We start from the raw sequence: 13,949 nt of genomic DNA, 5'->3' as shown, positions 1-13,949 counted from the left end.
GGGTAGTTACCTTAATTTTTCCAAAATTCAGTAAAAGTGAGCAACTTTTTGATGTGACTCATGAAAATGTGACTTCTTCCCTTTCTTTTTCCTTCCCACCAATATTAGACTCTGCAGTTCCCAATACTTTCCCCAATCCAGAAAAAAAAGTGCTTTTCTCTAGCTTTTTAAAAAAATAGTTCAATAATTCAATTTAACAATTTTCTTTTTTAGAATCATACAAAAGCCAACATCTAGGATAAAACATTTTACATTTAAAGCTGTATATTTGACAAGGGATAACTAACCAAAAATAGCATTATTAAGGAGAAGTTTCAGGTATCTCTAGACTTTTCTCACAAAGAGATTTAGTGACCAATACAAAGCCCATCTCTTAGAAAAAGTATTGAATATACATATGCATCAGTTTAAATCCACTACATGAGTTTATTTTGTTAACTGTAGAAGTTTTATAGCTTCAGCAGGTCTGAACATTAATTGTGAACTCACCTCACCAAAGCAAGTGTTTTCTTTGGTTACATTTCATCTTCATTTTGGCACAGCATAGAGAGGACTGGGTACTCAGAGAGGTGTGTCTGGCATCTGTACAAGTGGCTCGACTAGAGCATAACAAATATTCCCATCTGGCTGGAATGGGTGGGGAAAACTGATGCCAGCTCTGGGAAAAAGGACCTCTACTTTGCACATGCTACAAGTTGTCCATCTACAATTATAGCTATGAGGATACAATTAACTTGCCAAGTATGGGTGCCCCTTAAATAAAACAATGGAGCTTTTTTTTTTTTTTTTTCTGTTGTAATCATGTGTCACAGGAACTGTGGATCTGACACATTTACTTCAAAGCTGGGTCTTACTAATACCTGCAAGGATACAGTCATGCAGGATTTCCCCTGTCGCAACAGCCCCTCCTCCTCTGGTTTTTGGACACTGATTTCCATCACTCTTCTGGATCACCTGTTTGTCTCCTGGTGTCACAAGAGACTCTGCCAGGGAAGCACAGGAATGTCCTCCTGAGCTTCCTTGTACTGATGTCCACAATTTAACAACAACAATATCTTGATAGTGGTCTCTCCAGGAGGGGAAGCAGGAACTTGAAACTATAATGCCCTATAATGTAGACATGTAAAAACAGTTTATCTACATTTCAACATAGACATCTTCTCCTCCACACCCCCACATTCATTTCGGATGCCTATACATATAAATACATGTGCATGCACATGTATGTACACAAAGATACATGCATACATTGGCCAAAATGGGAGCTCAGAAGCACCAGTGTGAACATGTGCAAGGATTGGTATGGAAAAGTACATGACATATTTCTCTTTCTGTTCCTTCACTGCAGTTTTACTGCTGGTATGGAATCCCCACGTCTGCTGGACCATTCTCAGCCCTGCACATGGACACACACATATATGTACCCAGGAAACAGCACTGGCTGAAGACTGGATAGGATTTATGAATCAGTGGCCATGTGGCTCCTTCACTGACACTGAAGCAGGAGATGCATCATTTTCTCCTTGCCACTTGTGATACTCCCAGGCACTTGGGTGTTTCTGGAACGAAGGAATATTTCTCAAATTTACTCAAGGATGGCTGTAAGCTTTGATTGATTGCTTGAAATTTCACATCTTCAAAACATGCCCAACTGGAAACAACAGCAACTCACAAGGAACTAGAGGACGTATGTCAGGAAGGGACCTCTGCTCTGAGTCTGCTGTCAGTTATCATAGCTAAATACATAATACATAATACATAATACATAATACTCTCTCATAAACACATCAAGCTCCATTTAAAACATGTTAGGTTGCTTACTCCATACTCCTGTTAGAAAGCAATACTATGGGGCACCACACCTGCTAATCTGCGGTCTTGATTTATCCATGGTCAGCTCTGTCCTTTACATTTGGTCTTACCTCACTTCTGTCCAGACTGAAATGTCCTGACCCTTTGACGGGCAGCAGTTACATCCCCCTTCACCTCATCCTGCTAGCTGAAACAAGCCTGGCACTTGGATCTCCTCTTATAACACAGGCTTTTCCACCCTGTGCTTGTTTGTGACAACCTTCTCTGCACCTTCAACAAATCCCTTGTGAATGCAGCCAAATACAGCTTTCTGGATGACACTCAAAAGAGCCCTGTACCAGGGCATTGAACCTGCTGTCACTCTGCTGGTCAGTCTTACATTTTATATGCACTAGAACTTAGGCTTCCTGTGTATCAGTGGCTCATAGTCATGCTGTGCCTAATACAGCATGATGCAGCTTGTGCACCAGATCCAGCCCAGCACACTCCCTTTCGGCCAGTCATCTTCTCCCTGTGGTAAATGGCTGTTTTGGTAGAAAATGGTGCCCAAGAACTGAACATCTTCACCCTTAATGGCAGCCAGCTTAGAGACCATAGCTATTGCCCCATCCCTGTGCATCAGAGAAGGAATTGGGAAAATGCAGTGCCTTCTCACAATGCCTGGCTAGTGTTTCTGCCTCATTATGAGGGTCAGAAGGAGCATCCAGCAGAAGTTGGAGCTGCTGTCATGTCCTGTCATGGAGAAAAGGAGTGCTCTTGGGGAAGCCTGTCCCCTTGCAAGGGTATTTGTGCAAGGGCTGACATGGTGTCGTCAGCAAAGGCCTAAGCCACAGCTGTTACTGTTACAACATATGAAGTGAGGGGAAAGGACAGTGTCCCAAGTCTCAGTTGCAGCTGAGTTTGGACTGCCTTGGACCAATACATGCATAGATCTTCCCCACCCCCTATTTCCAGCTGAGGAGCATCTACCTAGCTGATGGCAGCACTTCTTGTTGGAAGTTCAGATCAGGCCCTATGTTCTGCACTATCATATTTCACCTCATTTTCATTATTACCCTCAATTGTTCACTGCTCAAACGAACAGGATGTATGCGAGTAGAACCTCATCCACTCCATTACTGACAGTACTCAACACTGTTAATGGCACTGTGTCCTTTTGACTTCTGGTGCCACAGCTGGGAATGAAGTATTAAATAAGGTCCATTCCAAGTCCAGTCCTGGAGGAATTCTACCAGTAACTGCTTCTGGCATGTTTGTTCTCATTCCATCATAACCCATCGTGACCTTCCTGTTTGTCAGTGCTTTCTTTTTAAAAGTAATGTTTCTCCAGTATTAGAAATAATTTCTTGGGTTTATTTCAACTTCATAGTGCAGATTGACTTCATTTGCCTTGTCTGAAAAGATCAGTTATCTTATAAAAGAAAGGCACTGTGTTAATTTGCATGATCTACCTTAAGCAAATTTATGTTGTATTTCATTCCATTTCCAGTTATCTCCTGGCTCTTTCCTTCTGCACAGTTTGTGTGTCCAGCTGACCCACATACCTGTGCATGAGCAGGAGGGGAAAAGAGAGGAGAATTGGTGCTCAGTTCCCCTCTGGACTCTGCTCTGTGTCTGTGACATTGCAGCTGCTGGAGTCCATACAGGCAGCCTGAAACAGAAGGAAAAAAATGAGGAGTAAAGTCATGCGCTCTCCCATGAAGCTCTCCCATGGAGCATGGACTGTGCATCCTTCCTGATAGAACCTGTTGCCTCATGAAACTTGGAGCCTGAGGGGCTTAATCAAATATCTTAGATAGAGATGAAACGCTAGCTATTATTAAAAGACAATTAAAAGGATTATCTTTCCTCATACTCCAAAGTGTTCTCTACCTGGGCTAGGAGGACATGAACTCCTTGGTTGAAGAGCTCTTGATTAGGCGTGCAATGTAAATTTAATAACGTTCTCTGTACTGTTTGGCCACCATCCCAGAGAAGATAGCGCTGCAGATGAAGCATCGCTCTCCTCCACCAGAGCCACAGCTGCACCACCTGCATTATAGCCCCCGTGGTGCATCTCCACTGCAGAGACACCCTGTTTCTGGGGAGTGTGGGGGTGTGCAGATACAGTTTGCTTTCCACACACTGCATTTCGAAGTAGACAGCGTGGGAAAGTTCTTGTGTAAACTCCATGCTAAGCAAGAGCGTGCCTGTATGGATGGCATAGGTGCTGGGCTTGGTGCGCAAGGAGGCTCTGTATCAACTTGTTGATGCTTAAGGAAAGGATAGCATCTATTGATTAGGACATGTAGGCAGATGAGCTGCAGACACGGAGCAGGGTTTAAGGATCTGCAGCTCACTGGGAGTGGCTTTCTTGCGAGAATGCACCCATCAGATGCACCACACGTGCAGCCAGCTCTGCCCAGCGGCGCAGCCACAGATGCAGCACATAACCCGGGCAGGCCCTCCTCACTCTGCCCCTCAGGCACACAGGCATGCATTACGCACCAGCAGCATGGGGAACTGCCACGATGGCAGGCACCAGCAGTGAGCACACCACCACCTTCCGCCGTGCTGGAGGAGTCTGGGGTTGGGTGCTTCAATAAGGGCTGCAGCCCAGACAGCCAAACCCTGTATGCCCCACGTGTTGGAGAGAGTAACTGTCATTACCCATGTTTCCCCACTGCCCCAACAGTGCAGAGGTGGGCCCAGGCTTCCAGACACTCTCAGCCCAGGCCCCAGTGCTCTGGCCTTTTCTCTTTGCCAAAGACAGCCCAAAAGTCTTGTCCTGGCTGCCAGACATAGTCCCCTCCAGCAAGAACTGCTGAAGGGAGGGTGCGATGAGGTCTTGGGGCACAGCGTGAGATCTTTTCTCTAGTGGATGCAGATCAACTTGCAAACTGTGTCACTACCTCAGGGAGTGAGCCTTGGTATCCTGTATCAGGTAAGGATTTTGGCAAGCTAAAGATTGCCAGCTCTGAAACTGTGATGGAGGCAGTAAAACCCTCGCTGGAATGTGATGAGTTTGTTCTCCTCTCTTCCCACCCCCACTCCAAATCTCACCACAGTTCAGGAAGACACTGCTATACCACAGCAACAAGAGGGCAGGCCAGCTGATGGAGCAAGTGGCTCTCATGAAGAGTTTAATTGACTGAAGTGTGGAAATTGTGGGTGTCAAGTCTCTTTTCCCAGGTAACAAGTGATAGGATGAGAGGAAATGTCTTCAAGTGATGCCAGGGGAGGTTTAAATTAGATATTGGGAAAAATTTCTTCACTGAAACAGTTATCAAGCATTGAAGCAGGCTGCCTAGGAAAACAGTTGAGTCACCATCCCTGGAGGTATTTAAAAGACAAACGTGTTGCTTTGGGACATGGTTTAGTGGTGGACTTGGCAGTGCTAGGTTAACATTTGGACTCAATGATCTTAAGGGTCTTTTCCAACCTAAATGACTCTATGATTCCGGAAGAGAGCTAAGTGTCCAGCACAGTCTCCCAGCAACCAGAAAAACAGAGGACTTGGGAAAGCAGAGCAAGGGACAAGCTAAGTGTGTCCTACCCCAGCCTCCTTTGTGCATGCAGCCGCTCAGGAAAGCACTGCCTGTGCACAGCTTTGTGTGCAGTGAGCGCTGCTTCGGGTCTGTAGTAGCCAGCTCTCCCATCAGCTGCTGACACAGGAATTTGGAGAAAAGGCAATGGGCCTGCTTCCAGGCACCTCCTGGCTGCCGCTGGAGCCAGGTCCCCTTCAGCAAGCAGACCACCAGGAGCAGCGCAATGACATCCTTTCACCCCACAAGTTGTAGGTTTCCTAGTCTCAAGCTATGTGTGTATTCTGCAGATTGCAATGTCCTTCCTCAGGGGCCTGCAGTGGAACTCAACATGCCTGGGAAGAGCAGTTTAAGACTGGTTAGTCCTTCAAAACCACTCCACATGTATTTATCCAGCTGCTGTTTCCTAAGCTGACAGACTTTCTATGAGTGCGAACCCTTCTAACATTCAGTGAATATCAACAATAACAAAAACAAATAAAAAAACAATTCTCACAATCTTTTTATGAACTTGAATTTTACAACTGACTATCACAAAACAGAGTAAACCTTTGAGCACTTTTGATACTGGATAATCTATAAACCTTTTCTTTAGAAAGAAAACTTAAAACATACTGAGAAGAGAGTATTTTCCTTCCTGCTGTGAAATTAATGTACTGGCTCCCTCATGGCCAAGTGGTAAAGAAAAATAAAAGTGATTTTGCCCAAATACCGGTTTCTCTTTCACACTTTGTTAAGTAGAGCTGATACATCAACTCATGGTGTTCTCTTCAGATAATGTCAAACGACAGTGAGGCAAAACATGCAGACTTCAAATAAGACAGAACAATAACACTAGGAGAGCTCATAATAAAACAATTGGTTCTGGGTTTCTTTAACAACATTTATCTTTAAACAAATGCACTGAAATCCACCTCAGTTCACCAGCTTTTAAATGAAACAATGAACAGTCCCCAAACTGTTGACATTTTTACTATGACTTTTAGCAAAAGAACATTGAAAGGTATTTATCTCTATAAAGGTTCATCTAAAATATCTTGAGAGCTCCCTTACTTTATTTCAATTTGTTCTAGTCCCTTGGCAACCAGGAGTTAGTCGCTCCATATAAAATATAACTCCTAGGTGCTAGATTTGTAAGAGTATCTTGCCCCAGAAGATACTGCATATGCTAGCAAGGGACAGTTCTGTTTTTCTCAACATTTTCACAGCTTGGCATTTCAGAGAAAAAAGAGCTCGTTAAACAGCTAGTTAATATGCTGGGAATGACCTTGCAAAGAGAAAAGAGCATGAGAATAAAGTTCTGACAAAACTCATATTTATGTATGTCAGTTTGGCTAGATTGAAAAAGGATGGAAAACAGTGTGGAGGGTCCAAAGTCTTAAGCCACCTGCCTCTGGCTTTGCCCAGGCAAGGTGTCAAGCTGCTTTTCTGTATAAGGAAGTGTTTTATGGCCAGCTCTTTCTTAGCTCTGTACTTTCCAAGAAGGCTGGTGTCACACAAAGGCCACCCTAGATGATAGGCTCCAACCTTCATTTCAGCCATCAGTTCAGTTGTTGCTCCTCAGTATATGCTGATCCCAACAGTAGGAGTTTCTCCCAGTACAGAATTTGGTGACAAGGAACAAACCACATTTTAATTCAAAAAGATTGAAAAATGGAATACAGCATGTGGAGAAAAAGCCTTTGGAGAAGAAAACATGGCTGTGGTCTGAGGCCAATCAGATCACTGTGGCTTGCTACCACTGAGTAGAGAACATGGCCTTCCCAGAACACATCCTGTCCTTGAGGACATAATACAGATGAAAACTTCAGAGACCTGATTCTCAGCTGGTATAAATTGTCATAATTCATTAACCGAACCAGATAGACCCTAACGTCTGGATGCTGCAAACTACATCTGGGATACTTCCTTTCTTACACTTTGCTGGATGAACTAGCATCCTTCTGTCTGATCATCGTTGTGTTAACCGCAGAACTGTGGTTTTTCCCCTAGACATGCTTTTCTAGCTGACCAAAATGCCACAGATTAAAGAGTTGGCAGGAGCCTCAGGAAATCAGCTAGCCCAACGTCCACCCTGCAGCAGGATTAGCTGTACTTGCATGATAGACTTGTTCCGTATCTTCAAATACCACAGCCTATAGATATTCCCAGGAAGTTTGCTTTTAATGACTGGGCAATTTTGTCCGTAAGAAGACAAAAAGGAGAGAGAATTGGAACCCCTGCAGGTGTAGAGGAGGCTTAGAGGCAGCTTCTCACCAAGATCCCACCTGGATTTTAGAGTGGGATTGGGCTGAGGAGTAGCAAGGATCCTAAACTGCAAACACAGGGATCTACCAGCAGCATTTTTTCACATGTGCATAGGCAAGGGTAGCAAACAGGCTCTGGATGCTGGTGTCAGTGATATTCTGAAAGCCTGCAAGAAGTGGAATATATCCTGTGTGGTTGGGGCAAAGGGTTATTTGGGTTCAGCTGATGTGCATGGACTAAGGGCTCAACAGTACTCTGAAGGTGTGAGCCCCTGTACCCTCTGCATGGGAGTTTAATGATTGTTCTTGTGAGTCCTGTAAATTGTTTGTTAGTCCAGTTATCACACATTTGTCTCTTAGCTCTCTCCAGATCTTTTTTAAAATATGTGTGGCACTATGTTCCTGATGGATTCACTCAATGCTTTATCAAGCACAAACTAATTAGAAGTATAAGACTGAGATTTATGAAAGATCATTTATTCAAGTAAAACCCACGAAGCTGAATTACTGAATGCAAAGAGCCCTCCAGGGAGAGTGTTTCTGTACAGAAGAAAATAATTGCCATTTTTCATTTGTTCTACCACCTTTTTTACCTTACATTCTGCCGCAGTTTGCACACCTAAATCGATACAAAGACATCAGACCAAGTGTCCTGACCACCCTACGCACCCTTTCAGTAACACCCACAGCTGAAAAATAGAATCCAGTATGTTGACTGCACTGATGACAGAGAAACAGAGACAAAAAAGAAGTCCTTCCTGCCATTAGAACCACCAACCACATGCTTATTAATTTACTTTAAGTTCAGCAAATCACCCTCCAGTAATTTCTAGCTTAATCTAATCTTGCTTGTCTTTTAACACCCAATTAAAAAGACAGATACCACAATAAGCATAATAAATCAACCAACATGCAGCAGCACCAAACACATAAACACATCCGCAAACCTGAATGGGGAATAACACCTGACAGAAGTTCTCAAGAAGGTGATGTTATCTGTCATTTCTGTTGGAGCCTCCCTGTAACTCAAATCAGGATAGAGCGTGCATGGACTTGGGCAATGTCCCAACATATACAAGGGCACAAGTCATGACTAAAAAATTTCAGATTTTTCTGGAGCATCCATAGGGAGATAGTGGTGTGTGTTCTTCACTGTTCTAAGGGCTTGGTAGTGATATTTCAGTGGAACTGCTGTTCCTCAGGATTTCTTAATCCAATGCTGGACACAGCTACTGAGGTGCAGCCTACTGAGGTTCACTGGGGACCTGGATCTGGGCATTTGTGCAAGCATGTACAAGCTTGCATGTGGAAGGGGAAGGCAAATAAAGTCAGAAAACAACATAATGTCCCAAGATATTAATTATTTTTTCCAGTAATTACACAAAGTATACACCTTTAATTAAAATTAAATTAAACTAGCTCTAGACCTCTGACCCATGTCAGGAAAGAGTCAACAGCTGCCAGACAGGGTAATATCAGAGCAGACAGAGGTTTTCTGTTCTCCAAGGGGTCAGCTGTAAGCTGAAGATCTCAGCTGAACCACTGCTATGTATAACTTGGAAAGCAGCATACTCCCCTCTTGGCGCTGTAGAACTACAATGAAGATTACAACAGCAGCTCATCAAAAGCACAGCTGGAGTCCTAGGCCCCTGTTCCTAGCATGTGACATTAATGCCCTGTAAGAGGGTCCCCAGCTCTGCACTTTAGCCGTCATGAGAAGACTGCACAGCAGGACAATGGGTACGGGGAAAACTTGAGAAGCCACCTTTGATCATCCCCCACAGGCAGTACATCCCCGAAAACACGTGTGCCCAGGGCTACCACAGTGACTGACACCATCAGTTAGGTGGGCCCCTGGCAGGGTCAGTGGGGAGAATGGGGTCTCCACAGGTGATGCAGTGCTCCCATGCACTAAGCAAGGATTACAGGGCACAGCCTGAGATCCTGACCCTCTCCTCTTTCCTGCACTTCTTTGTTCTCTTGAAGCTCAGTCTTCTAAAGGAGACACTTGGCTGAGCTGAGCACTATTTTTCCCAAAAGCCAACAGAGAAGGCACATTACTACGTGGTAATTTAGTGACTGGAGAGCACTTGCCCAACAAAATGGAAGACTACCTCTCAGTTCCCCCTCCTCAGCATGATCATAATCCAGGCTTTCCTCCACCCACCTACATATACCCCGAGGCTTTCTCTCTTCCTGCTCCAGATCTGCCTTCCTGTCTGAGCCCAGCTCTGCTTTTGCCACCCCCAGTCCTGGTGGTTAGAGAATATAAATCATAATGAAAACTGTGGGTTTGAATGCCTTCAGGCTGAGAAGAGCATTGGATCCAGGTGCTTCCCAGTGCTAAACAAGAATGTCAGCCATTACAATTATTCCCAGTGGCAAGCAGAAGTGCCACCAATAAAGGCCATATTCTTATGACAGCAGCTACAATGCCTTGTGGTGAAATCAGAGCTATGCGTACAGGTAAAAACAGGCTGGAAACTAGTAGATTTCAGGTTTCATCATGTTAAAAGTCTAGATTTTGAGGGAGTTTACATGTGGCTACTTTCTCAGTGCATACCCTTCATTTCATGCATGCCTAGGGAACTAGGGAATATAGGTATTTTACATTTAGGTTTTGCTGAACAGGAGGTACTTTGGATTGCTTGCTGGTGGTAAGGCACCTACATTTCACCAAAATCCATATTCAAGCACTCTCTCACTGAAAGTTGCTAGTAAAACTGACACCCAAGAGCTTTGTCACAATAGCAATAAGGTATCTTGGTTTATTGGGATAGGAATTAGAAATGTCATTAAATGGAATTTTAAATGAACCCAAGCTAAACATGTGAAGACAAATATTGCCATTTTTCCAGTGTGCTTCAAATCGTGTGTTTCATGCCTGGTTTTAAGTCCTGGTGCTTAGGTGTTCGAGACAAAGGTATATACTGCCCCAGGAGAGTGCACCCTTTTTCTAAAAGGTGGTTCATATAACAACCTAATTTAGCCCTGATATAACTGCTGCTTTCAATTCCAAGAGTTTATTTTGCTTGTGTGTTTCCAAGCTGGGAAAGAGACTCAGGAAACAATATGGAAAATGCCCTTCCATGTGACAGCACCTCTCTACGTTAAAGCCTAGGCATATACACATCATCTGTGGCATTCTCAGTGTACTATGGCTCAGGGAACAGTATCTGTCAAGGGATCTCCCAAGATTAAGACTCAAAACATACTACATGACCTTGGGAAAAGCACTCTCTCTGGCTTGGTCTATAGTATAAATTTAAGCCTGCCAGGGGATGTTCCAGGGCATTGGAATTCTATCCTCTATAAACTGTTGACATAATCCTTGGCATCAATTTCGCTGAAGCCAACTGGCAGCGTCCCAAACAATTCCCCACACAGCTCAGGAGTCAGCACAACCCAAGGCCATCCCCAGCAGACATGTAGGAGGCAGTCACTCCGCTTTGGAGGGAAAGGCAGTGAACACAGGCCGCTCTGTGCCAGTCAGCCTCTGTGCTAAACAGCGAGCCTGGGCATGTTTTGTTGACTAGTACAAACACAACCAATGTACCTAAAATGGGGATAATGTATCACTTCCTTTATAAAGTCCTTTGTGATTTAAGCATGCAACTACCGTTATAATCCTTGCAGACACATAACTGGACTACCCATAACAATATTTGAAAGAGCCTGTAAGTAAAGATGTCTTTCCCCTCTCAGAGTACCATATAGGGAATAGCTACCAGAAAACACATCCTATAGGAAGCTCATGCACACACCTACAGGTAATGCCTGCCAGAAGAGAAAAGGAAGTACCATGGTGGCCTATGGGGGAAAGATTTCTAATTTCCTGCTCTAAGTGCAGGAGAAAAGATGTTTACACATTGCTCACCTTCCTGTTAGAGCAGGGTGGCCTTGTCCATCTCCAGAGATGCTTTGCTTTAGCTGGCACTCTCTATCCCATGCCATGGCCATAGGAGACAGGCCACCTGTGCCTGTGTGACAGATATTAACAGGCCACCTGTGCTTGTGTGATGGATGCGCTTTCAGCACTGGGACAGCTTTGAGCTTTGAGCCAAGCATCCTCTCTTTCAAAAAGGGCTCAAAAGGAGAGCATTTGGTGATGCTGCAGATCTGCTCTAGAGGCCAGTGAGCAATAACCTGGAATTAATGCAAGAGGAATGGAAAGAAAATAGCAGAGAGAAAGCACCTACCTCCTCCTAGAGCAGCTGCTTCCCCTCATCCTTGCCAAGTATGCTGGAGCTCCTCACCCTGAGTCTTTCACTTGAAAATATTTTGCTCACTGATCCTTCCAGGTGCACAAGAAATTGTCATCTCCTTCATTTGCTTTGGACTTTGGCGAGTTAGGAGCTGGGTTCAAAATACAAGTCATATTTCATCTGCCATATTTCAAACCTCAATGAAAAGCAGTCACTTACGGAATAGGATGCTGGACCTTTGTAACAACTCACACTGGCATTAACTACTGGTCTCCACAGCCAAGGACTACCTTTTTGGCCAAATGGACACACAAATGATTGCCAATGCTAAGCCTCTTCTGTTTGCTCATCCTGAAGTAGCAGGGTCCATCACCTTCCCACACTTCTCCTGCCAAACTGAATAGTATTGCTTACTCTTGATTTAAATTTGTGCATCTTTATATGTACACAGTCTTTCTAAACAAAATTGCATACAAGTATTTGTTTACTAACATAGGATAAAGTGCTGTACAGTACGATACTGATACATTGAGGGGAAACAATCCTGCTTTGGAAATGGGCTCTCTCATCTCATTTCTGAATGAAGGAATAGAAATATATTTGCACACTTGGAAGGACCAACCTCCAAGAAAACATTACTACTACTACTACTGAAGACAGAGCAGTTCTTCTGGTAGAAAAATGATGGGCTGGCTGTAGCAGAATTTACTCTATTATCACACCTCTCTCTCTTTTGACAGCAATATAGAATAAATAATGACCCTACAAAAGCCTAGTTTTGGCACTAGCTTTGAATAAAATATGAAGATACTTCATTGCTCTCAGTAATTATTAAATTGTATGGATTATTAGCTACTAGGCTACATTTTTTAAAGTGTTCTTTTGGCCAAGTGCCTCTTCAGACTAGCATGAATTGTCCAACTCCAGAACCCTCTTCTGCACACTATTCTCAAAGCTGCAACTTTCTACAGCATTTACAAACACTTGCAGTTTTTAGAAAGGCAGAAATAATCTCAAACTTAGCTACGTTTGGCAACATTTGTCTGCAATGTTCACAGGACTCCAAACACAGCCTCTTCCACCTCTCATATTAAATTGTTCAAATGGACTGACAGAGCTTGAATCTACACCCCTGAGTCAGCTATTTCCACAGCCAAACCACTGCGCAGGTACACAAAATACAGGGCCAGCTGGCACTAGCTCACTCCTGCAGTTGATGGTACCTGACCTTCAGATTTCCCAAAGGAGAGAAACCCCTGCTTCACACTATTCAAGGCCTCTTTTATTCTGGTTTTAATCCTGTGTCCAGCCATGGGCTTATGTGACTCCTGAACTGCTGTCAGCAGGAGTGATACCACTTGGTACCATTCACAAGATTCAGCACCTGCAGGCTCAAGCTTAGGAGTGAAGACAATTATGGGAAAATAATTTATGCACAGAGCAGGAAAAGCAAGAGGCTGTATATTGAAGTATTTCTCTTTTTGTCAGAGAAAAGCCAGTGAGGTAAGGGCAACTGCATTGTTAAGTATACATGAAGGGAAGGAGAAAACAGGTACAGGCTAAAAGAAACTCCACTTTCATTCTTTAAAAAATGTTTCGATTTTTCATGGGAAAAGGAGACACTTGGTCCAAGTCACACTATTTTGATGAAGCATGAAGATTGTGTTGCGTGTTTTTAATGGACAAACTATTTCTACTAGCTGTGGAAGAGGATGGGCTGGCATGCCGAATTGGAAGTGGCTGGCCCAGCTTCCCCGGGAGGGACGGGTCCGAAGCACCTCTCTCCTTGAGGAAGGGCATTAGCAGCACGCCAGAGCTAGCCGGGCCTGGCAGCCTGAGCTGTTATGTCTCACTATCCCCTGATGAGGGAGGAGGCTGAGCAGAGTAGGAAAATGGCTTTCTAAGGCAAACATAGTATAAAGAGATCTCAAAGCTTTCGGCTCCCTGTTGGGACTCCATGGGCCACAGCACCCACAGAAACTCGGGACCGAGGAGGCCGCTGCCACACTACCCCAGCCCGTGCTGGCTTTGCTCCATGCCGGGAGCTCAGGAGCTCCCCTCCACCCAGTGAAGCCGTTTCCTGGTATTTCTCAAACCTCAGCTCCAGGGAGCCTGCAGAGAGCTCGGGAGCCGCCTGTGAAGCGCTCAGGCTTCAGAAGCAG

Source organism: Athene cunicularia (genome assembly GCF_003259725.1).
Source record: "Athene cunicularia isolate RWA chromosome 2 unlocalized genomic scaffold, athCun1 chr2_part1, whole genome shotgun sequence".
NCBI lineage: Eukaryota > Metazoa > Chordata > Aves > Strigiformes > Strigidae > Athene > Athene cunicularia.
The sequence above is the reverse complement of the archived record's forward strand: the minus strand, read 5'-3'. Positions refer to the sequence as shown.